Source organism: Lygodium microphyllum, chromosome 20, assembly GCF_053477565.2.
Source record: "Lygodium microphyllum isolate KBCC chromosome 20, Lygodium_microphyllum_v1.1.10, whole genome shotgun sequence".
Lineage (NCBI taxonomy): Eukaryota > Viridiplantae > Streptophyta > Polypodiopsida > Schizaeales > Lygodiaceae > Lygodium > Lygodium microphyllum.
Window position 1 is genome coordinate 91,930,621 of NC_141154.1, and position 27,745 is coordinate 91,958,365.

Below are 27,745 nucleotides of genomic sequence, written 5' to 3' on the forward strand. Positions count from 1 at the left end.
TATGATAATTTGATGTCTATGAAGTAAAAAATAATACAAAAGTGACCAATATAATGAAGCTTTGCAAAATAAATTAACCATCAAATAAATTTGATACTTTAGCTTTCATTTTTATTTGGCCTTGTTTGACCTTAGCCTTCACAAAATGTTGTTAACATTATTCCCCTCCAAGACGATTGCCAATCCCATGGCACTCATGTCAAAGGTAGACATAGAATGTTGAGAATAGTTGATGAAGTAGTAGTCCTAAGAAAGGAATGGTCTTGATGGAGGAGTAATAAATACATCTGATGAAGAATTTGGGATGATGATGATAATATTCTTAATGAAAATGGTATAAATAATGTTTATGGTACTACGGTAGATAGTAATGAGAATAATATGGTTGGGAACACAGCTTTAGAAGTTGATGTTGGTGAAGAGAAACTTAATTGATGGTCCTTATGGGGAAAATAATTTGAAGGGCACCAAAAAAGAGGAGGAGGTTGCAGAAGATGAGAGATATAATATAGATGAAAAAGGGAGTGTATATGAGTCTCCACAAATATTTTTACCTACAAAGTAAAACCTCTTGTGCATGTGCTTCCTAGGAGAAAGTGCTAATCTTCCGTTTGTGCATATGACGTAGAATATTATTGGTTGGGGAGATGGGTCAAAACTCTAGGTAATCTTGGAATGTTGTCCAACATTTGAGGATCCAAAACTGTGAATAGGTTGTAAGGGCTTTGATTCCATCGTCTATTTAGTACTTTTATACCTTAGTACTTATATACATGTAGGCTTTTAAAGTGACTTTATATTTCATATGATGTTGACTTGAAGTTCATGCACATGTCCTAAGATGTAGAAGGTTGTATCTTTTCAAATTGTGCATGATCAAGAATGTGAAATCTTTTAGGACATTGCCAAAATATGATTGTAATGTTTTGTTCTATCTATATGTGTTGGTTTCCTAAATATTAATGATGTCTACTTCAAGTTATTTAGTTAGGAATGGTCGTGATGACAGTACATTGTGTGATATTTTTTAGAATATAAATTTTGCATTAATGAATAAAATATTTACTTCATTTTTGCATATCACTCTTGAATATTAAATGCCTAAATTGGTTGTGAATTGATTCAAGAAGTTATCTCTAGCAACATTGTAATTTCAGTTAGTCTTGTGTATTATGTATTTTTGTTGTGGTCTTTAGATGACATAACACTTTGGCCATCCTACTAGTTTCAAGGGAAAAATTATCATGATTTAGGCATCAAGCATGGAATCAATTTTCACAAGATCAAGCTTAGGAGTGCATGATGTTGATGGCATTGAATATTATGTAGGGTGCCTTTTATGGGTAGCAATATGTCAGACAATTATCCATTTTTTTCAAAACCCATTTAACAAGGAGAAAATCCCAAGAATTAAAGGAAGCCTTGGCAAGGAAATAGGAGTAGGAGGCATTATTGAATAATAGAGGAGAAGTAGGATGATTAGGTAGGATGAATGGAAAACAATTTACATATGATAGATAGGACTATAAGGATGTTGGTACCTTTGTAGGTACCACAATAGTATACCATTCCCCTATTACTTCTACAGAGTCTCCTCCAACCCTCCAACTCCTTCAAGGCCACCAAGTGTATTAGATATGATGATGATTCAATATTGTTAGCTAAATATCAAGATACTCCTCCTAAAAAATCATTAAAGAGATTGCAACATATGGTGCTTGGGAGGTAGCCATTGTTGTAGAAAACAAGAGTTCAATCAAGGAAGTCTCTTAAGTTTAATCCCTTACCACTATTGAGGAAGTCTCAAAAGCAAAGAATAATGAATCCTAATTAGGTTGTTAATCCAAATGTGAGAACATCTAAATTTTCAAGGAAAAAGAAGGAAGACCATGATAGCCATGTGGTTCAATTTAAGACAAGGTGGATTGTAAGTGGATTCAACCAGATATATGGAGATTTGTAAGTGGATTGGTTTGCTAGTTATGGTATGGGAGCATTTAATACATGTGATGCATTAAGGATATCATTTTTAGGTAGGTTCTAAAAGGATAAAACTTTGAAAGACATCTTAAGAAAGATCAAGAAGATCAAGCAAAAGAATATGTGGGTTGAAGATTATGCTCAGAAGTTTAAAAATATGCTTAATAGGTCGGATGTTGGAGATCAATTACTAGAGATGCAAATTACTTATTTCATTAAGGCTTTTGGGGGTCAAATTAGAAATCCCATTGCTAATGTGGATCTTTGTCATAATGACACACTAAATACCATGATGAGAGTTGCTATGAGGGTGGAGAGAAGGCTTGGTGCCTCATGATCAAAGACTTGTAAGGATGACGATTCCTCGGATTTGGATTCTGATGTAGATTCAAATTCACAATCAGGGATTGATAGTGAGGATGAGGACAATGAGTTTTGTTTAGAATGAGATGATGACTTTAGGAACCCTGATGATGAAGAGTCTGGCATGAAGAAACATAGAAGGAAAAAGAATAAATCAGGTTTAGTTAAGAGTAAGAAGAAGAAATCAAAGGATAAGACTAAGAAAAAGGTAGAGGAGAGTAAACTGGATAAGAAGATCCAATAAATGTTGAAATATTTAGGCCTTTTTTATACCAAGAAGAGGAAAAACACTGTGAGATATGCCAAAGGAATGGCCATGAAACCATGACTTGTTGGTAGAATCCTAATGTCAAGATGGCACAATAGATGCCAATGATGTAGCCTAGGCCAAGACCTATGCAACAAATTGTAGTAAATTAGGTTATTATTGAAACAATGCCTGAGAGGCCCCTCAGGGTACCTAGAAGAATGCATGCAAGATACCCTTGAGGAAAATTTTAAGCACAATAGCAAACTACTCAAATGGGAGCATGCCACTTATAATGTGTTCCCTTGTCCACTTGTAGGACATGTCTTAGTAGCCCATTGGAAAGAGAGTCTAGAAAGCACCTCCCAGCACTCCCAAGTAATGTCATAGGGTTTTCAATCTAGGTCCTTCCGAGTCTGCCACGAAGCGGAAGCATTCTGGCCGTTCCCACTTAGGACCAACCTGAAGTAGGGTTTCCCTAATGGTCAAGTTCCTAGAAGGTAGCTAGCGTTCCTAGAAACATCAAGGTCGAAGCGGATTTATATTGCACTTGGTTCAAGGAGAATGGAAAACGAGAGGGATGCAAAGCTCGACCTCTCTTTCCGTAAGGCATAGTCCCATTTCATTCCCCTAAAACAATATAAATCGGGGCTCTAGCTTTCTAGATTCTAGGTCATCGTTACCTCGCTGTCCATTCCTTTTAGAAAAGTTCCTGGCCAACCGGGACCACCCTTCCGTAGGACGAACCTAGGGTCACATCCACCGCACTTTCCTCAGTTTGCTTTAGTTATCTAATTACCTACCACATTTAGTTTGACAAGCAAAAATAGCTTCCTTAATTAGCCAATTAATCACCAGTTCCTTCACGTAACTTAGGCACTGACATAAAAAAACAATGTCAAACAAGTTCCTTTTCAACATTTGATCTTTATTTATCAGTCTTTGGAGTACATCATATAAACCAGCCCGAAGGCTAATCCATAATCCGCCCAAAGGTAATTTCCAGCAATCCTCAAGGATTGCTATTCCAAGTTTTCACTCATTGACTAGTATACGGGCCTCGAGATCCCATCTCGAGTCATGTCGGCCTCTTGTGCAGGGTCCGGAGAGGCAAGGGGTTTATGCGGCTAGAGCCCCCCCTGGCACCCAAGTAGCACCCACCGAGAGACCTCTCACGGCGGGTTTGTTCCACGTACCCGGCGCGGCTTACAACCCCCTGGATAGGGTCAGGTAGATAGTCAGGGGTAACTAATACTGCCTCTCCCTCCAGGCTTTCAACCTGAAGCATTAGTTATTTTCCAGCTTTATTTCCTTGAGCAAAGAAGTACAAACAGTGCTCCTAAGTATACAATCACAAGCATTCCAGTGGTCGTTTGTATGGCCAACTGCTAAGGTGTGAATCCTTCTCTCGGAATGCATCCAACATTCGATCCGGGATCAATTCTGACTTGGCAAGATCCCAAGGGTTTTGTAAACTAATTTGTTTGTTTACCCATTATCCTTGGGTTAGGGTTTATACCCTGTTAACCCAAATTGTCAATACTTTAGGCTTCCATATATTATGGTCAATAAATCATGGACAATTCCGTTGTCCTCACTTGATTGGTCAATTGCTTGCTAGGCAATTCATAATTACCCTAGCTTGGCAAATCAGCCCCGAGGAAGGGTGATGTAGTAGAATGACTACTCATCCTCTAGAAAATTAGACTTGTAATTCGAACTCGCCAACCTTGTTCTAAGGAGTGGCAATACTATTTTGATTTAGGCACAAAACCATGCGACGTTGCAACTTGTTGCACAAGATGAGTGTCGCATCTAGCTTGTGGGATTACTTTTCTTGTCACACGGAATTCCTTGGTCAAGAATACCTTTGGTAAAGATGCAGGGTTTGGGAACCTTCTTGACCTAACCCAACCCTAACCCTACTAGGTCGATAACACTTTTGGCCGTAGGGTTCCTAAATTCATACAGAAGTCTAGTATTTGACCAATTGATCCTTAGGGTGAGGACCCTAGATCATTCTTGCATAGGCGTTTAGCTAACCCTAACATCGCGTGAATGTGGGTAGGACCTTTAGGATCGAAAGTCTCAAACTGGCATCCCAAGTGCGATACTAGGCTGAATTTTAACGTAATTTAACCCTACCTAGCACTTGAGGTGATCGTTATATGCAATCTAATCGCACCTTTATGATTTTCATGTGAGCAACTCAACTATACACAAATTTCTTAGTTGATTTAACTAATCCACGATTAGAGACGAACATCTTTTTTTAAAGATGCAATTGCTTCCTTCTAAATTAGCAAGTACATTTCCATAGAAGATGCAAAGAACTGCAAGATATAACATTCCATGCAATATGTGATTTCAAGACCATAGACTTTTTCCTTCTATGCATCTATAAGATCTACAATGGTCGTTACTTTTCCTTGCCTAAACTATAATGGTGCAACGAAATCAAAGTTTTAATATTTTTAATGAAGAAGCATTCAAACTTTGATAAAAGAATTAATGCATGAGTGAATGCTATGAGTCCATAATTGACTTAATCCTTTCTTTTTGCAGTTAACCCAATCTAAAATGTAACCATCTTCTCATGCAATTTGAAAGTTCATAATTCCTTTCCATGTATTGCAACTAATTGGACATTATTCAATGGCCGTCTTGTCTTATACACGAATCACGGCTAGGAAATAACCATGTAAGTGCATTATGTGTTTATGACCTATCCTTTTTCGCGATGCAACAAGATGCCTTTGCACAACTCCGTCTTTAATTTATGCATCATGCGTTTAGAATTTGAAGTTACCCATGACCATGGAAATGCAAGCAAATTCATTTTCTCGACATGCAACTAATTTTTGCAGATTGAATGGGCAAATAAATTTCCCAATGTGTTTGAACTTGCCTACGTGAATTAAAAACATGCTTAAATTCATCCTTTTTATGCATGAAATTTATCGAAACTTGGCCATTAAGATTCGGAGTGTTGTCCACTTGCGTGCTCGGGATGGAAGCTCCCGCGTGTGTGCCTCACAACTTTAGCTTAGGATCCATCGATGACGTAGTGGACTTGGACTCCGCGAGTTCTCCTTGCCTTTTTTCTCGATCTCCGAAATTGCCTGTTAGGTTGATATTTCTTTCCTCGCGCAGAAACTAAGGCTTACAAAACCGGTTTTAGAAACCAGGGAAGGCACGTGTAATGTAACCAAGGCTTATGGAAGTCTTTAGTGGAAGCTTCCAAAGAAGCTTCTAAGCTTCTGTGACAGTCTGACCGACGTGGAGAGAGAAAAAGGATGATGATGAGGGTGGAAGTGAGGATGACAGTAATGATGATTATGATGATGATGGTGATGGAGAGGGCGATGGCAGCAGCAGCGTGGCCTCAGCACAGCAGCTCCTGGCGGCGTGGTAGCGTGGCAGACAGGTAGGGCAGCAACTCCACGATCTCCTCTCCCCTCCCTCTAGCTTGGGGGGGATTCTTATAGGCTTTGAAGGGGGGGGAGGGTAGCCACACATGTGGAGGGTGGCATGATCCCCTCCCCCATGCTCTTCTCTACTCCACTTAGCTTATACTCCCTCTCACACTCCCTCTGCCTGCCATACATCGGCTGAAGGGGAGGGGGTTATTATAAAAAAAATTGTCAAAAATTTACCCATTATCCCTTTTCCCCCCCTTGAAGGGGTGTTCTCGCGTAGGCTTATGGGTTTTTAGCCACGGTCTTCCATACACACATGGAGCTGGAGTTTATTAATGCACTCGGAGGGAGCACTTAACCACCAACATTTATCGATGCAAGAGATTATTTTGAATTGCTTTTTGCATGGGGTGTGCGGGGACTAGGGTCGTTTAATATTTCGTGTGGAAATATTACACCACTATTGTGGAGGTCATGGACATTTTATTGGACCAAATAGTAAACTTTGGACAAGGTATATAACTGAGAGAGGTATGCCAATAGAGCAAGGTCCCACAATAATGGAAGATGTGAGAGTTTCTCGCTCAACCACCAAGACCCACGGATTGCTTATTGTTTCTAGCATTTCAAGCCAAGTGCAATAGCTACCTCTCACAAAGTTGTATGTGCTCTCACACCTATGAGTGTAGTGAGCTTACTTCCATGCTCGATTGAGTTGCATGCTCCCTCAAGCATTCCAATAGCTCCATGATCCAAGGTGCAAGCTTGGTCCTCAAGCTCCAAGCTACATGCTCCATTACAATGTGCAAGACAAGAGAAAAGAATACAAGAAGAAGAAGAGAGGAGAAGATGGAGAGCTTCTCCACCACAGTCTCTCACCCTCACACACTCACTCCCTCACACTCCCTCTCTCAAGCACATGCTCAAGAAAACAAGAATAAGAAGAAGAAGAGAATACGAGAGCTAGTTTTGGCCACACACAAGAATGAGCTTCTTCATTTGGTTTTTGCCTTTTATACAAAACCCTAACCCTAATCCCCTTTGGACACCCATCCCTTTTTTACATACAAGACCATTTTAGCCTAGGTTTTCTTTTCTTATTTCCTTCCTTTTTGCATTGTGCTTTCATCCATGCCCGTTTACAATTACAAGCTGCATAGGAGGGGGACTTGGCACTCTTTTACAAGGATTAAGAGTGTGCTTTTATATTTAAAGTGTGACTTTTCTCTTTTGCACTTGCATGGAACTTTTAATGTTGTCCTTCCACTTTTGACCTTTTTTTCTCCTATTTCTTCAACTATGGGTCACCTTTTTGTGCTTTTCCCTATGTCTTTTAAACCTTCCCTTTTTTTCTTTGCATTGGGGTTAACCTTATCCCCCTCTTAGCCAAGAGCTAGTACCATGGCACTTGTTGCACTTATTTACGAGGGCTCAGATAGGAAAAAGAAGCATCACAAAGTTGGATGAGAGATTGTGGATGGTGAGAATAGATTTGATATGGTAGCAGGAACCTCTGATGTTGGTGGTTGATCACAATTTTTGAGTATAGTGGAAAAAGAAAAAGGAAGTGCACTACTAGGGTGTGTCTACCTCACTATGTAGTGCATGGTGTCTATGCCAGTGAAATTGGATTTGGTCAAAACCTTAGGGAAGCATGTGGTGTTGTTCCACACTTGAGGACCTAGTTTGGATATAGGGGAGGTGTTGTGGGCGTGACTTGGGGAGACAAGTCTAGGCAATCATAAACTCCTTAGGTGTGTGGGCGTGATTTGGGGAGACAGGTCTAGGCAAGCATAAACTCCTTAGGTGTTTCCTGCCCTTGATGTGCCCTAAGTATGAAGTGGGAGGAAAGAAAGGGCTAGGGGATTAGGCACTAAGCTAGCCTACCAAGGTTATCGGACACATCTAACTTAAGAATCCCTAGGTGCAATGTTTGTGGCATTCTGATATACATGGGAAAGCTCATTGTTCCTTTTCTTTTGCTTTGTGTGGGTTCTTTATTTGTTTTCTCTTTTCTTTTCTTTTTCTTTGTTTTCCTCCCTTTTTTTGGAGATACGTTGGGAGGGAGCACACTAGACATCATCTTGATGCTCTTCAATAGTTATATTTTGAGGGGGGCTAAGGGACTTGGTAAGGAAGAATCTACTCTGCAAGTAGCCTTTTATGTAAATGTGTATATTTAGAGGTGTTGTTGATAGGAAGGGGTAGTTGCACTTGGTAAAGTGCCTATCATCCATATCTTCCAAGATGGCTATGTAAAAAGAAGGAAAAAGCATAGCCCTCATAATTAGATAGGCCAGTAGCTATCAATACTTGCATTTAGATTAAAAAAAGTGGTGGGAGTTGAGCCTCTTCCATGGGCTTTTGTTTGAGAAAAATCCTAAGAACCCTAAGATAATTGAATGTGGTAATAAAGGCAAAGTTGGGCAGTCCCACTCATTGAAGATTAGGCACTCCTTTGGGCTTTTTCCATTCACATTGTAGATCCTTGGGAAGTCGTACTTGCCATGCTTTTTTGAGTTGTAATCTACTCCTATTCTCCATGGATATGGCATGTAGGTAGGGTCATTGTGCTTATCTAGTATGGTGCTGTAGAAGGTCATCCAAGCATCAAGGTTGGTGTCCCAGCCACATCACCTCCATTGTGGTTGGGCTTCACTAACGGTCTTTGGAATAACCCATACCTCATCTTGCCAATAATCTGCAATCTCTCTTTTGCCACCTTGTGGGATGTCTTCTTCTCTCCTCTGTCCACCGACTTCCCATCCATTGCACGAGCCAGATCACTTGCTCCACCACCCTTAGAGATAGAACTCTATTTAAAGAATGAGGATAGTGGAAAGAAAACTCAAAGGATCGGCATTGATTTTCCCATTACTCCCAAACAGCTAGTTCCTGGGCCCAATTTACAGGGTGGCATTCCTCTCTTTGTGGAATTGGACCTCAAGAACTTGCTTAGCCTTGCTTAGAGTCTCCTTTGTGTGAGCTCTACTTGCTCACTCTACCTGCACTTTCTTTCCACAACCCTTTTAGGGGTGGCTTCCTCACCATACTCTTTTGTGTGTGCTTGTACTTGCTGTGCTGGGCTTGGCACTCGCAGTTGTTCTTCTTTGTCTTGGTCTTGTTTGAAGTCTGGTCCTTCTTCTCTTGGTGGCTCCATTGGAGCTGCACTAGGTGGTTGAGCTAGTTGTTCTAGCTCTCTAAACCCTAACTCCTCCAGTTCCTTTTGTCAAAAGCCTAGTCTACCTCAATTATTGTTGTCATTGCTCCATTGTCGTGCCGCTACGCGCACATCGTGTAAAAAACATCGAGTGTGGCTTCCTTTTAGATTTAGAGAGCCAATGCCACTTTAGGCATTGGTATTAGTGTCCATGGTTTAAAATATTAGATTTTTTGGACAAGTTTTTAGTCAATTTTTGATATTCTAGATATTATCTCTTGTAAAAATCAATAAAACTATAGATAACTTCTAGATTAGGAGGACATGTAAAAGAAAGCATGTAGCTTTCAACCAATTTGAAAGGATTTTATGTAAGAAAAGAGATTAACGAAATCATGCGATGTAGGATCGTTGTTTTCAAGCAGTGAACAACACTCTGAAAGTGGGAGATGAAGAAGGAGTGATCTGGCTGGATTCTCGCCAGATGTCCTGGTATTTAACCCCCCTTTTAGAGCCATTGGAAGCATGAGATTGGCGATTTGAGCAGCATAGAGGAAGGTATTATTTTGTATATCTTTTTATTTATTAGAGTTGTATTTTCTCATAATGCTGAAAGAAACTGATAGGCTTCATCTCACTTAATATTCTTCTATATATTCTAATTCTTTTTGGGATTATTCTTCTACATCTTCAATCTCTTCGAACCCCTTCTCTTCCATCTACTCCTCTCCTTGAATCTACCTACACCTTGCTACTATCTCTTATCTTCAAGAACTTGCCTTGAAACCTTGAACCCTTCTCTTATCTCTACCATCTCCGATGTCTAAGCTCTTGAACCCCCATACATTCTTCTCTTGACAAACCCCTATGGTGACCTTCAACCTTATGTGCTGTGACATTGGTGAACCTGACGTGAAGGTCGGTGTAAGAGAACTCCAAGATGGGGGATTCTTCAGGAGATATTGGTGTGCATACTGCATGGTAAAATCCTATGCTATAAAAGCATAAGCGGGTAAGGAATACATATGTTGTGCCACTAAGGAAGTGATGACCCCTAAAGCGGCAAGAGCAAGTCCCAAACTCAGCAACAACAAATCCAAATGTTACAATAACAACAACAAAGGCAAGATGAAGAGAAGATTGATTCCATTGCTATCAAGGCCCTAGAGGAAGTTGGGCATGAATTAAAACAATTTAATGGTCAAAATGTCTCTCTTTTGATACGCTTATATGTTGAAAAAAATGCTCTTCTTTGGTGTACCACAATATGCATGGAGCTGTTATTTTTCCAGACTAGCCAAGCGTGGTTTTCAAGAAAGAATCCATGGTCTTTTTCAACAAGATGTGGATTGGGATGCATTCAAAAAAGCCCTACGCAAAGAATTCTTCTTAGAAGACTCAAGCCTAATGATGAAGAAAAGTTTCACTGAATGGGTTGAAAAACCCAACAAAGGTTTAGTTGCAACACCTCTATACCATGAGTTTGAAAGTAAATTTAGACAACTTGATGCTGAAGACCAACAAAGTATGGAAGGTTAGAAGATTGAATTATTCCTTAAGGCTGCATATCCCATTCTGCAAGAGAAGCTTGTTGATTGCGTAGAAGATGCTACCTCCGAATCAAGAGTCAAGACTGCATGGACAGATGTCACTAATGTAGTTAACATGATTGCTCGAAGAGAGCAGATGCGACTAAGATTGGGCTCTACTTCAACTTCAACAACTCCATTGATGGAGCTTGTTCCATCTTCAAAATCCCCTATTCCTTTGACTAATCAAACAACTCTTTCTTCTTCTATTCCTTCTAAAAAGGATGTAATGGATGAACACATTAAAAGCATGCGTGACCTTCATCTGAATCTTACAAAAATTAGTTCAAAAGTAGAGAAGCTGGATATCAAAGTCGAAGAGCGAGGATGAGCATCAACTCAAAGACCCATGAGAGAAGGCTTTAAGAGGCATTGTATTTGGTGTGACAGCCAACAACATGACAAGAGGGAGTGTTCTGCCTTCCGTGAGGCTGAAGCACAAAAGCTCGTCTTTTGGAAAGACCGAAAAATTCATGCGGCTAAAACTGGTCTTCCACTAGAGCCAAATTTTGGCAATGGTGGAATGAAGAAAATATTAGAAGACTTAGTTGTAAAGAATGCCTATGCAGCAATTCATGCAACTACCTATGGGTTGCAAATTGAGCCAATTAAATCAAGTTTAAAAGCATGTAAAGCTAATGTGCAATCTAAAGTATGGATGCAAGCACTAGATCAAATGGAATGTGGTAAAGCAACCAAAGAATATTTGGCTAACGCTAGTGAGTATATTCAAGGAATAACTAGTTGGAAAGAACTGGTAGTTTCTTTTTCTGCCTTTGTACATTTGGCTGAAGTCAATCATAAAGAATTTTTAATTGAAGAATAGAGAAGAAGAGAAGATGAACCAGGGCCTTCCTCTTCTGGCCCTCCGAAATGGGTAACTAGAAGAACACCTGAACAACCAAATCTTATTGAAAATATAACCCCAAATCAAGAGATGACAGATGTGCCACAAACAAAGAAGACCAAAGGAAAGAAGAAAGGCAAGCACCCAGGCTACAAATTATAGTCTGACATAGAATCTGCCACCAATCTCAAACGAGTCCTAGAAGAACGAATTCTAGGAAGAAAAATTGAATTCACCTTAGGCGAGATTCTTGGAATTGTGAAAAGTGAACTCCATGATGTATTTATTAATGTAATCAAAAGGAAAGGACAATATGTTGGTGATGAAGTTGAAGAAACATTGCATGCTTTTTTGCAAGTTCTTCAAGTTTTTGTGTAGGATGAAGAGAAGATGACTTCATAAGGAATTCAACTTGAAGCAGTTTGCATCAATTGAAGCTGAAGATAAAGTAAACATGAATGCAAAAAGTAAAGAAGTGAAAGCTAAAAATGTAGTGGTTGGGTGGTCCAAACCAGTTTGGCAGCCCACCTCTCAAAAAGATGGACATCTATAGCACATGCATAAAGAAGAAGAGGCTCGATTCATTCCAAGCAATCCCTACTCCCATATGCATTGGGCAAGAGCAACAACGGAGACAGTCGTCAAAATTGGAGAAAAAGAAACACCATGTATTGCACTCTTAGACCATGCTCGACGATAAATGTCATGGCAAGTAGTCTCTATGAAAGGGGTGGATGGCCCATAGATGTTGATCCAGGTTGGCGAATGAGAGCTACAAACAACTCTTCTAGAGAGTTATATGCTGCATGTCCTAATGTGTAGGTAACTATTGGAGACATAAAAGACAATTTTCACTTTTTTTTCAAGACTCTTGTAGTTACCCTATCATTCTTGGGCAACCTTACATTTCTGAAGCCCGCTTGGAAACAAAATCTCTTAATGATGGTTCTTCCTATGCTCGAATCCAAAGCAAGGATAATGAATGAGCTGTCCAATTTATTACTGTGTGCGTTAACCATAATCAAAACAGAGATCGACTTCATGATTATCCTGTGTCTCCTAATGCTTGAGAATTCAAGGGTTTTCGGGCTGCACTACTATAAAGGGAGGCTATGGTAGTGTGTCATGTAAAAAGAATGAACCTCCTTATGCTACATAAACTATGTCTCTAGCAAATTTGTATGTTTGTACAGCCAATAGTATGGGCTGTTATAAGTCTCTTCCGGCCATAACTAAGGCTGAAAGAAAATATTTATGTCATGTAAAAAGGGAGCTGAAAACTTATGACATGATGGCTGAAAATGAAGATATTTCGGGCATTTTTTTGGATTGATGTACATAGAAGTATGTACATTGGATTTTTATCAAACAATTCAAGAATTTGTTGAGCACGAAGACAATGGTTTACTCAATAAGGTTGAAGCACAAGTGGAGACAAAATACAAGACAATGGATAAGAAAGTCAAACATGTGGCAGTCCCATTCCCTCTTGAAAGTGAAGGGCTTGCTGATAGGGTAGCAAATCAGCCAAATCTTCGTGATGCTTCCAAAATTGGTCACAAGTTCACATTTGAAAGTATAAAAGAGCTCAAAATAGGTGAAAATTATTTCCTTTTGTCGGCTAAAAAACACTCTTTTATGCAAATGCTAATGAAACATGGAAAATATTTTGCATTTCAACCAAGTGAAATAGGCTGTGTGGATCCAAATGTTGTGGCTTCTATGGTCATTTTTATGGTCCCACATGTGCCTTGGAACCTCAAGCCCATTCCTATTCCAAGGGTACAACTGCCCAAATTATTGAAACTTCTAAATGAAAAGATCAGAATGAAGATTTTAGAACCTTTTCAGTGCTCTACTCAAACCGATGGTTTACTATACCCAAGAAAGATGGATCTTTATGATTCATTCAAGATCTATAACTTATTAATCGTGTCACAATCCGAAATGTTGGTTCGGGTCCAATTGTTGATGAGTTTGCTGAAGCTTTTGCAGGTAGAGAAATTTATTCTATGGGCGACCTATATTCAGGATATGACCAATTTCAGCTTTCATTAGAAAGCCGAGACATTACCACAATGAAGACACCTCTTGAATTGGTCCCCATGTGCACTCTACCACAAGGTGCAATAAACTCCATAGCCCATATGATGAATGCCATACATAAAGTCTTAAGGGACTTTATTCCAAAACTTACTCTTACATTTCTTGATGATGTACCTATCAAGGGATGTGAAGTCAATGTGAAAATAATGATGAGCTTGATGAAGATAGTTGCAGGACATTTGTAGTTAACCATATTCATGATTGTGATATGATTTTGACAAGGCTAGAAGAGGTACATCTTACCCTTTCTAGAGCTAAGTCGATTTTTGGAGTAGAAGAAGTCCTAGTGGTGGTTAGTCATCTATGTGGCCCCTATGGATGCAAACCTTCTCCAATCAAGATAGATGCCATTAGCAGAATGCAAGAAAAATGCACAAATGTTTCAGAGATGAGAAGATTTCTTGGTGCATGTGTATTCTATCTCATATGGATACCACATTTTGCTCATGTAGCCGAAAATATTTATCAATTATTAAGAAAATGCCAAATTTTCTCTTGGAATAAAGAGCATACTCTCACTATGTGTAAATTAAAGAAGCTATTAATTTCAGCCCCCACTCTCAAAAGGGCTAACTATTAAAATGGTCAACCCATCATCCTTACTATGGATACAAGTCCCATTCGGATAGGATGGTCTGTTGGCCAAGAGGATCTTGAAGGTAACAGGTATGCAATTCGTTTTGGAGCAAAAGTTCTCAATGAATGTCAAAGAAGGTATGCACAAGTAAAAAGGAAATTGTGGGGAGTTGTAACAGCATTAAAGTGTGATCGTGAATACTTTATAGGTGCTTTTGTAGTGGTAGAAACTAATTGTCTTCCACTCTTGGGCATGATTGCCAACTGCTCTACACCTGACATTCGTATGCTAAGATGGATTGTATATATTAAGCCTCTTAACCCCGAATTAAAGCATATTGCATGAAAGGCAAATCAAGTTGCTAACATGCTATCATGTGCAAGATATGACAATGAAGAAGAGCTTATGGAAGAAGATGAAGCTAAAGAATCTTTACTTGCTGAATTTCATTCCATGGCTGCTGAAAACACCTTTTCAGTTACTGCGTATATACTAGTCCAAATATGAAAACAACAAGATGTTCAACTAGAAGCCAGCATTCTCATTGCATTAATTAAGTTCTAGTTCATTTCCTTGAAGAAGATTATGAAGGAGATTGGCTAACGACCAATATTTGAGCACAATGAAGAAGAAGGAGACTTGGACTAATGAGGAGTTCAAGCATATCAAGAGGAAAGCTTATGTCTTTTTTCTTAAAGAATGACATCTATGGAAGCACGTAAAGAAAAAGAAAGGAGCGCCTGTCAGAGTTTTAGGTAACAAAAGATTGCAACAATAGGTAATGAAAGAATTTCATGAAAGCTTGTGGGCTGGCCATAGAGGCATATAGGGAACCTTTAGTAAAGTCAAAGAAAAATATTTGTGGAAAAACATGTATCTGGACATAGCACATTTTTTTGAAACCTGTTATGTGTGTCAAATGTATTCTATGGTCAAGCATCGAGATGGGTTACAACCAACTTATCCTTTGTCTATACATTATAGATGGATGATTGATCTTGTAACCATGCCTACAGGAATATGAAATATGCGTATTTAGTACTTGCAAGAGAGGATCTAACCAATCAAGTTAAAGGCAAAGCCTTAACAACCAAATCCACTCAAGCTATTTGTCGTTTTTTGCTTGAAGAAGTATTTTGTAGATATGGTTGTGTGGGTAAAGTAATTGCAGATAGAGGAGAGTTGGATGATGATGAGGCACACAACTTCTTTGCTCAATTGGGTATTAAGTTGGCTTTAACATAATCTTACAACCCTGAAGGCAACGGAAAGAATGAGAGAGGTCATCAACCTATTCTCAAAGCTCTAGCAAAGTCTTGTAGAGGAAAGATCAAAGAATGGCCTAAAATGCTACCTTTTGCATTATGGGCTAACCGGACTACTCACAATTTAGTGTGACTGGCTATATGCTAGCTGAACTTATGCATGGAAAACAACCAATTATGCCAATCAAAGAATCTATTCTCACGTGGATTCTTCTACCTTGGGAGGAAGGCATCAGTAGAGAAGAGTTGCTGACTTTGCACATATGGCAGCTAGAAAGAAGGCTTGAAGATGTTCAAGCAGCTATTGAGAATCTAAAGACAACAAGACTAAAGAACAAAAGAAGATTTGATAAGTGACATTGACATCAGTCAAGAGCAATTCAAGAAAATGAATGGGTGTTTGTCTATGACAGCAGCCTAGACAATCAATACAATGCTTCTAGGAAGATGGTAAAGCATTGGTTTGGCCCATATGTGGTAAAGGTCGTTCATGACAATGCCACATATTCATTAGCTGAATTGGATGGAACAAGCATGAAGATACCCATAGCTGGAAAAAGAATCAAGCTCTTCAAATGAAGAGAAAGTTCAACATATGAGGTAGAAGACTTGAATATAATTCAAGAGCATGAAGACATAGAGGAAGAAGAAGAGGCAGAAGATGAAGACATTGACATGGCAGAAGATACTTCTTCTGACACTACAAATCCGTAACTTTGGCACATGCGAGAGGATGTGCAGGTTAGAAGGGCGTGGATGTCGTGCCGCTATGCGCACACATCGTGTTAAAAAAATCTAGAGTGTGGCTTCCTTTTAGATTTAGAGAGCGAATGCCACTTTAGGCATTGGTATTAGTGTCCATGGTTCAAATATATTAGATTTTTTTGGACAAGTTTTTAGTTAATTTTTGATATTCTAGATATCATCTCTTGTAAAAATCCATAAAACTATAGATAGCTTCTAGATTAGGAGGACATGTAAAAGAAAACATGTAGCTTTTAGTCAATTTGAGAGGATTTTATGTAAAAAAAGAGATTAACAAAATCGCGTGATGCACGATCGTTGTTTTCAGGCAGTGAACAACACTCCAAAAGTGGGAGATGAAGGAGTGATCTTGTAGGATTCGCATCAGGTGTCCTAGTATTTAACCCCCCTTTTGGAGCCATTAGAAGCATCAGATTGGCGATCTGAGCAGCATAGATGAAGGTATTATTTTGTACACGTTTTTGTTTATTAGAGTTGTATTTTCTCATAATGCTAAAATAAAGTGACAGGCTTCATCTCAGTTAGTATTCTTCTATATTTTCTAATTCTTTTTGGGAGTATTTTTCTACATCTTCAATCTCTTCAAACCCCTTCTCTTCCATCTACTCCTCTCCTTGAATCTACCTACACCCTGCTACTATCTCTTATCTTCAAGAACTTGGCTTGAAACCTTCAACCCTTCTCTTATCTCTACCATCTCCAAATTCTAATCTCTTAAACCCCCATACGTTCTTCTCTTGACAAACCCCTATGGTGACCTTCAACCCTACGCGTTGCGACACCGTACTTAAGCTAGTGCTCTCTTTTAGTACTCTTTTTTTAAGGCAATATCTTAGGGCTTGTCTTGTAAGTTATAGTTTCTTCATAGCCCTTCCATGGTACCTTCATGTTGAGACTTCAAGTTCAACTCATGTACACAAACATGAAAACTAGTATCTAGCTATCTCTAGCATGTGAGTTGTAGTCAATAAGTCGGGTACAATTAACTCTAGTAGAGTTAGTCACTATGAGTAGTCATTAAGTAACTTACACCTAGTTCTTTCTAGTCATTCAATATGTGTGTGAAGTACATGGAATAATGAAGAATATGGGAGTTTACTACTCCCTATTGCCTCATCTCTCTCTCCCTATCTATTGACATGGTATCAAAGCCATGGAATTGTGGATCCTTGGAGTGTGAGAGCTTGTAGTGAAGTTGCGGGAGAAGCTGGAGCTCAAAGTTTAAAGTAAGCCTGCACAGTGTTGGTAACCATAACTCTCATCTGGAAGGGTGGACTGTCAATGAATAGTGATGATGAATGGAATGCCAAGACCATGTGAAGCATGCATAAGGGATTGATGGTAGGTGTGCGATCTTATTGATAAGCTCATTGTTGATCAAAATAGTAGCAAATCTGGAAAAAAAAGTGGTCTGGATGCAAAAACATGAACTGTTAAAGTGCACCTGTTTTATGGAGGCTTGAGCACCAAGTATGCTTGAATACCATCATATATGTGATGCTTGATGGGATGCTTGAAGTATTGGGGAATATTATCAAGCATTAGAACTTGCATTAGCAAGCTCTCATGTCTTGCATAAGCAATCGATATAAAGATGTGATTTGTCCATTTGCACCTACTTTCTTGAAGCACATAATTTAGTAGATCCGCCCATGATTAATCACTAATTTACTTGAGCAATAGCTACATGCTAAAGAAATTGGACATGAGAATTTGAGCCTCCATCTAGATTAGTATATTCAGTAGTGATTTGACATGTTTGTGGAAGGAGAAATGTGCATGGGACCTACACTCTTAGATCAGTTTACTACTACAATGAATGCTTCATGAATGTCACACTTGATCTTCAAATATGCTTGGAGAAGTATATGGGCTATCCCTCATGCATTTAAGCATTGGTTTGTAATGTCAATTACTCAAATTTGGAAATTTTTGATAGGTTGAAATCTCTCATGGAATTTCCAGCATTAAGACATGGCATTGTTTGATAAATAAATGCTTGAGAATGATGTATACAATCATCTTGGATGCTTGGCAAGTGTTCTAGCAACACTTATTTATACATGGGCATGATATTGGAATGTTAAATGCTCAGTTTTGAAGCTTATTTGTAGGTTGGGAATAGTGAATTGATTGTTGTCGTGAATTTGGAAACAAGATACCTTCAAGGTTGAAGTATCTGTGATGCTAATTTGCTATTGAAATGCTTAGATCATACTATCTGAGTGGTAGATGCTTTCCGAGATACTATGAGTGTTGAAAGCCCAAGTTTTGGACTAATTTTTTGCTCATTGTACCAAGGTATTGGCTAGTTATTATCTAAAGGAAGGATACCTATCATCTTCACTTGATATACATGCAATCTATTCTGATAGGTTGGACATGTATCAACCCTTGGATACATCCAAAACTGTATGAGATGTTCTGGGGCTGTTTTGAGGTCTGAATACTCTTGTTTTAGCATAGAAAACACTATTGGTTATACAAAAACTAGTGTTATAGACTGCTTTTTGTCATTGATTGTCATGAATACCTACATGTCTACTATGCAGACAAATGTTGTCTATTTAGAATGCCACTGCATGTAGATGTTTTTCCACATGACTGGGGATGTATTTGACATATATTTAAGGTGAAACACTTTATTTACTACTGGTTTCTCTGTGACATATTATTGAATTGAAATTGTCATAAACACGTGAGGGGTATACAGGGAGTTCGACATTCAATGAGCCTAAATTTGCAGCTATGGAAAATGCTCAAGGCATTGATAACATCACTCGAATTGTCGACAACAAAAAATTCACTCTATGGAAGTTCACGATGTAGAAACTTTTTGATTGACAGAGATTATTGGGATTTGTGTATTGGGGCTGAAGGTGAACTCAAATTACTTGAACAAAATCCAACATAGGAACATTGGAGAGCTCACGGACAGTGGTCAAAAAGAGTTAGTAAAGTAGTGCATTGGTTTTCTTTGTGCATTTCTGATGCAATAGCTATGGAGATTACCAATTGCCATTCCTCGAAGGATGCTTGGAATGTATTCATGAGAAATTATGATAATATCATGCATGCAAGGAAGATATAGCTAAAGTAATAGCTCAATAACATGTCTAGGAATGGCCAGAGCATTCAAGCATACACGACAGAAATAAAGACCATAGCTGACCCGCTGGCTATTATTGGATCTATTTTAGAGGATGATATGACTATAGTGATATTGAATGGGTTAGGCAAGGAGTTTAAGGTATTTTATAGGTCTATTTTTGTGAGAGCAAAACCCCTTGATTGCGATGAGTTACTTGCACTGTTCCTACATGAAGAAGTAAAGCTTGGCTTGAATACAAGCTCAAGAACATCTTAGGGCAAAGATATTGTCTTTTACTCTAGTCAATGAGCTAGAGGTGGTAAAGCTCATGGAGGTTTTCAAGGTCAAGGAGACACTTGAAACACACATGGACAACAAAAGTAAAATGCTTGGCACAACTCAAATATTCAAGGATTACGAGGATTTGGAGCCTTTAGAGGCAAGGGGAGATCACCTAGAGGTAGAGGTGGCTCATGATAGTGGCATGAGCAATCTAACAAGGATAAAGATTGTCATTATTGCAGAAGATATGGCATATCACGAAGGATTTCCATAAAAAGTAAGTTGAAATGAAGGCAAAAGGCAGGCAGCATGGACATTGTGCATCTTCTAGTGGTACTTAGGATGACCAAGGAGATAGATTATTTGCTATGCAACATGTATCAAAGAGTATGCCTAAAGAAGAAAATATGAGAAATGGTACATAGACTCAGAAGCATTCAATCATATGACTCCTCATGGTCAATGGTTTGATGAGTTAGTAGCAAGGTTTCATGTATTTATATGTACTGGTGATGATATACAACATGATATTCAGCATAGAGGTGTGGTTTCGTTGCTCATGCATGATGGAAAAAAGAATGAATCTACATACTATACTACATGTACCTTCTATTACCAAGAATTTACTATCCATTGGATAGATGGTAGAATAGAATCTGCAAGTTAGATTCAACAGGGATGGTTGTTTTATGGAAGAATATAGCAATGGCCATAAATTGATTGCCAACGGCAAGAGAGATGGTAGAATGTTTACCTTGGATGCATCTGTCCCACAATTGAAGGCAGCCATGTTTGCTCATGATAATGGAGCAGTTTGGGATGTAGAAGTCTGGCACAAATGCATCAGTCATGTTAATGTAAGAAAGCTAAAAAATATGCAGTAGAAAGAGGTTGTACTTGGCTTGCCAAAGTTCAATTACATTGATCTTGGACATGTATGCTCTACTTATCAGTTTGGAAAACAAGCGAGATTCCTGTTCATGAGACATGTCACAAACAGTTTTCAGCCTTTGCAGTTGATACATTCAAATGTATGGAGTCCTGCCCATAAAGCGTGTCCTTATTTAGGTAGGTAGTTCAGGCCACCACTTAGGATGACCTCTTTGATAGTTCTTTTTAGCTTGGCTGTGTTGGAGAAATTGGTTAGTGACTAGTTTAGACTTTTTGTTAGATTATGCTAGGCCTACTCCTCGTGGATTTCATGCCTTGGTTTTGACAGGGGATAGGGTAAGAGCTGTGATGTGTTTTGTTGTGTATCTATTTTGTATCAGCTTGATGCTCTTTGTGGTCGTGTTTTTGTGCAGATCTGTTCATAGGATTCGACAGGCTGAGTCGCCCTCTCCCGTGGTTGCCAATGACAGATGATTTTTTATGCCAACAAGTGCTTAAAAATAGCCAAAATTTCCAAATTTCAAGGGAAAAATAGACTTTGTCAAAGGCGGCGGTTGCAATCAATACGATTCTAAGCAGCAATGCCCGAAAAGGCTTAAAAGACCCACTAGACGATAGTTGGTGAATTTTCATAAATTTTTGGCATGTCAAACAAGACCCTAGGAGATGCCCGGAAATGTGGGACTTCAAGACGGACACCCAGGATTTTTCAGACTACAAAACAGACACCTGACGCGGGAATGGGAGTGCCCGGGAGCCCAAGCCCAAAATGGCAAGTATGAATAGGATTCAAGGCCCAAAAGACATGACCTTTGGGGGCTCCCAAAGCCCCTTTGGGAGCCCCAAAAAAAAAACGAATTTGGAGGGGGGGGCACTATTTTTTTCGACCGTGCAGATGAAGGTGCCATCATCCATGATTGAAGAGGGGACTATGGGGACTCAAAGCAACTCCCCCAATGATCTTAGGCCTTATCTACATTCAATCTGAGCTTCCAATTGCTGGTCCTTGCTCCTCCATTAGTTTCCTGGTTGTGCAGATCAAAATTCAATCTTTTTCTCTCCTCCCTCTCTCTTCCCTTAAGAGGCACTTCATGTGGCAAGAATCAAGAAGAGAGTCGAGTGATGGATGCTTGTCCAGGATGCAGCAAATTGTTCCAAGGGGCTGAGAAGGCTGAAGATTGAATATCTATGCTAAGATCCATGGCTGGTTGGTCAATGCACAATCTCAATTAAATATTCAAGAAACCCGAAACACACAAAAAGGCGATATGCTCTATTTTATGAAAGAATTTTGCTTGTTTTTTATCGTTCATGGTCTAAATGGTGTGCGCATGGGCTGAAATTTTATTTGAATGTTCCTTGCATTATGTTTGAGGGCTGAAATCATTGTTATGTAGAACCGGTATTGAATTACAACAATTATGAGTTTTCAAAACCTGAAAAAACCACTAATTTTGATGGAAATTGATAGGTTTTTTTATTTTGAGTGGGGCAAAATGAGTGGACATGGGATAAAATAAGGGAAAATGCTGAGTTTCAATTCAAATGATCAGGAAAAAACCAGAAACTACATTTTTTCTATTTAAAATAAATAGAAAAATAGAGAAAATTAGAAAAAAATGGGTTTTTTGCGTTCGAAAAAAATGGAAAAATAAGAAATATGTATGTGAATGTCTGACGGGGCTGAAGCATGAGTTAAGCCTCAGTTTGGTCATTGTCCTTTGTGTTAAATTGCATATTTATTGCTTTTACATACAAAAAATGACATTAAAAACCCTTTATACCCACGCACCGCAACAAAATTTAAACGATGAGGGGGAGGATGATGTTATACATTAGTTTAATTACTGAAATAATAAAAAGTTTAATTATTCTCTTTATGCATAACATTTAGGATGCAGTTTATTTAGAAATAATGGATCTAGCAGTACGAGGTTTGCCTTGGTGCTAGGTTCCTACAAGGAAGCATTGTGTATTAGCAAAAATTTATTAAAAGGGTTGTTTTTGCATGATACATAGGATAATTTTAAACCATAATTGTTTGTGCACAAAAATCATATACCATTGCATGAATCATATACACATGGTATCTATTCTTGGCCTGAATAGCACTTGGTTGAATGATAAATGACCCACGCTGGAGAGAGTAAGGCACCCAAGTTGTAGGTCTAGATGGTGGGTCCAAGGGGAAAAGTAAGTGGGGATTGGTACATTCCTAGAATGATATAATATTGGTACCAAGAGCGGAGTCTATTTTGTATGTGTTATATATGTTAGCGACGCATCTAGGGGCCAATCCCTAAGGTGTAGGAGGGTCGCAGTGGGGCTGTGGCAGTCAGCTGAGGGAGCCTCCTATGTTGTTCTATGTGGTGAATTACACCAAAATGTATAGGGTCTTCCTCTGAGAAGTCTGAGAAAGTTAAGGGTTGGACTATAAACATGATGCAAATGCAAAATGTACGTACAATGGCAGGGAAATGTGTCCTGTAGATGCTCCTGACCGTGAGGCCGTGGGGTTGTCTTATGCATGCCAGAGGTCCAGCTAGTGCTATAGCTAGTACGAGCCCATTTTAGGTCCCATTAGGACCCTAGTGAGGATGACCAAATTTCTGTAAATAAACTCTTCAAGGCGCAAGTAGACAAGAGACAACGACTAAATGGGAATCCTCCTAGAATCAAAGAGAAGGCCCAAGTTGCTAGGAATAACAATAGCTTCTCAAGCTATTTGAAATAGAATTAGATCCAAAAGGAAGACAAGACCCAAGATATGTACTTGAAAGCATAGATGGAGAGCTAGCATAATGATGCAATGCGTTCCCAAAGTGTTGCTACATGATCAAGGTTTATGTGGAAAATTATTAGATTTGGTTGTTGAAACCACCTGCAAAGCCACCTCCACCAACTATAGCCCAAATCCTATCCAAACTAAGAGAAGGAGATGCAAATGTAGATCTAGGTGAAGGACGAAGATGCTTAAGGAGCCAAAAACAAATAAGTTAGTGATGACCAAAAAGCTGGGTCTTGTGATACTAGTTTCCATAAATCTAGAATCGAAACCACTTGAAGTAGTTGCTAATTCACATGAGAAACTATTAGTGTCTAATAATTCATCAAGTCACGCACAATAAACAAAATAAACACTTCCTAGTGATAGTGATCATGCTTAAACAACCAGTCCAAAGAAGGAGAAGATAGAGATATTAAGTGTTGACAAGAAACAATCCTTATTAGTTGTTAGTCCTTTGCAAAGAACCTTTGTCATCTAAGCTCGATTTGAAAATCCAGCAGCAATAACCTAGTGCAATTGCTCAATCCCAAAAAATGGATCCACAAGGGATAGCCAAGAAAACATCAAAGGAAATGGCATCTAGCCTTTTCTCAATGTCAACATCTAAGTACCATGGCTACTCATTTGGCAAAGAAATTCAATTCCTTTGAGACCAAATGCCTACTTCAATTTGATGTCATATTCACCATTTATGCCAAGCTATTCATAATGATTGATTTAGGCCTTATTGATAATGACATGATTCAAGTTACTTTCAGATGATATCCCATTTAGGAAGAGGATAAACACCTCTACCACAAAAGCCTCTTGGTTCGAGAAGAATATGCTAAATCCCTATCTCAGAAGCAATTGTAGTCCTTCCGACTTATTCCCTCTTATGCTTTTATGACCAAAACCAATGACTAATCAACACTTGACGAGCTTCAACAAAATTTCAATTTCTTGATTCTATTCTTTCAAAAGTGGTATTCTCATCTACTTGAGATTGCTTGCAATGGCAATCGTCTTATGAAAATACATGAGTTGTGTCATACATTCAATACACTTTGATTTGATCCAACTTACTATGAGATCATTTCTTGTGCTCTATCATCCTCTCTCAAAATCTATGTTGCCACAAATGTTGAAATATTACCTGCTGTCTAATAGAATTCTAATTGCATAGGAGTTACACATAGCCAATCTCTTTGTAAGACCATCCTTTCTTAGTGATCTAATTACTTACATTTTTGGACTACCTATGAAACCAACTGATCTGGATGATTTTGCAAAGTTGAAGTACAATCCAACTTTCTATGATTGGTGGATTCCAAAAACTACAAAATACTAACCCTTATATATAACCAACCTTAGTTTCCATGTACATCATTATTTCTTTTGTTACACTCACAAGATCCAAATTTCTTGAAAATTTGGAATAATGCTACATCTTATGCGAGGGCAAGATCAAATGTATGAGATCACAACTTTTGCTTAAGCTATGATGGTGAAATGTAGAAAATGTGTTTGGGATTCTTTCTATCTTTTGACTTTGAATCTATTGTATGGTATTCTCAAACCTTCACCAAGTGAATGTAGGCAAATGATAGGTGACAAAGCAAAGCATTGCACATTAAAAACTTGATAACAATATCATGGAAAACCGAAGGGCTCTGGAAATTCAAGCTACGACACATGAAGACAACATCATCAGCAATAAAAGTTATTTGAAAATTCAAACCTCCTATAACCCCACACCAACAACCTCCTTTGAGTGAATCTGATTAAAGACAATGACATTGAAGTGACATCAACTATGACATCCAATTTCTTCATCAATAGCATACCTTGACTCTACAACATCTAATGGTAATCTATTTCTTGAGGAGAAGTTGCAACTTGTTTCATAAATGAGCACACAAGTCTTCATCAACAAGAATGGCTCTTCTTCAGTAATAGCTTCATCAACAAACAAGGCCAAGTGCTTTCAAGGTTCAAGACTTAGTCTTCCATTTCCATGTGTATACTCTAGTGCACAACTCCATTTTTTAAAGCTAGTTTTATTACACGCAATTTTCTTTTAGATCTTTCCTACTTCCACTTATCTTTATAAGGATGTATATTTAGTTGTATGGCATGTCACTATTCACAACAAGAAAAAGAGCATTGCAAAGAAAAGGGGAAAAAAAAAGAAATGAAAAAAAAAGGATGTAGAAAAAGAAAGAAAAAAAGAAAGAAACAAGAGGAAACACAAAGACAAAGGAAACAAAGAAAAGAAAAGGAACAAAAATATACACACAGATGCAGTATACCGCACATAGGGGTCCTCAAGTTGGATGTGTACAGTGACTTTGGTTGACTAGCTGTGTCTCTAATCCCCTAGCTCTTTTTCCATATTCCCTCACATTTATTCAGGGCACATCAAAGTTAAGACATACCTAGGAAGCCTTGGCTCTCCTTGGTTAGATGTATCTTCTTGAGTCACTTGCACATTTTTCCCTTCCACTTTATTTATCTTAATGCAAGAAAATAAACTCCAAAGCTAACTAGAAACAATGTTTTAGTCAACTAGCTCACAATTGTATTAGCTACCATGTGTGGTTGATTCAACAAAGCCATATGTTCTTCAAGAGATTATTGGATTGGACTTCATCTCCTATCCATTCCATATTGGTATTTCTCTCATCTTCTTTAACAACTATCTCTTCCCTCAACAATGATAATTCTTCCTATCTTCATCAAGTTCAAGCTCCCTTTCTTCGTCAACTATTTTCAACAAAAGAATCCTTGGAGCTATCTTCTAACTAAGTATTAGACTATATATGCACATACACATCACATAATATTTGCACCATAACCTATGTTATGGCTTGTCAAGACCACAATAGAAACACAGAAAACACTAAACTTCCTGAAATTATCATGTTGCTGTAGATAACTTCCTGAATCAATTCATGACCATTTTAGGAATTTAATATTCAAGAACAATATGCATACATGAAGTATATATTATATTCATTAATACAAAAATGTTATTCTGAAAAATATCACACAATTTACTATCATCATGACCATTCCTGATTAAATAACTTGAAGTAGACATCATTAATATTCAAAAGACCAACACAAATGGATAGAAAAAAACACGAATGACCATATTCTGAATTCTCAAAGATTTTCTATTCTTGATCATGCAAAAACTTTCTTAATCTCAAGATAAGCACCTGAACTTCCGGTGAACATCATATGAAATATAAAGTTTCTTTATACATGTTGATCTTAAAAGCCTACATGTGTATAAGTACTAAGGTATAAAAGTACTAAATAGATTATGGAATCTGAGCTCTAATACCTAGCATAGACCACTAGGATAGCCAAGACTTAAGCATGCAATTAGCTATCAAAAAGTATGAAAATTGGCTATCATGAAAATTAACTCAGAGAACACAATTATACCTTGCCAAAGGCCTTGCACCCCTTGACAAGACACGCTAAGCAACAGTGTGAGTAGAGCCCCTCTAGGATACTCAAGGCCTTTTGGTGTGGTTGCATAAATGGTCCTAAAAGTCAATGAAAAGAACTAAAAATTATCATGAGTAAAAACAAAAAAGTACAATAGAGATAAGAGCTAAAGAGTTGGGGGGACATAAATAATAATATCTATGCATGAGGACATATGCACAACTAAATCATCAACACTATGCACTATAGCAGCATCATGATTCCTAGCACTAAACTCCATATTAAATTCATGAATCCCGTCTACAAATACATATTCTTTGTTAACAAACTTAAAATTTTCCTTTTGTTGCAATAATGATGCCACATAATCCTCACTTTGTCTCTTTACTTCCAAAACGGTTTCCAACCTAGCATTGAAGTCCATACACCTACTCTCTAACTTAGTCATCCTCTAAGCCAATTCATATTTCTTTTGCACTATAACATGTCCACCTGTTCTCTCGTAGGACACGTCTTAGCGGCCCATTGGAAAGAGAGTCTAGAAAGCTCTACCCGGCACTCCCATGGAATGTCACGAGGTTTGCGATCTAGGTCTTCCTGAGTTTGCCACCACGAAGTGGAAGCATTCCGGCCGTTCCCACTTAGGACCGACCTGAATCAGTGTTTTCCTAGTGGTCAAATTCCTAGAATGGTAGCTAGCATCGAGCCCCAGGCGAACTACATTACGCAGAAACATCAGGGTCAAAGCAGATTCATGCTGCACTTGGTTAAAGGAGAATGGGAAATGAGAGGGATGAAAAGCTCGACCTCTCTACCCATAAGGCATAGTCCCATTCCGTTCCCCTAAAACAACATAAATCGAGACTCTAGTATCCTAGATTCTAGGTCAGCGTTCCTTGCTGTCAATTTCCTTTTCAATAATTGATCTTATTTA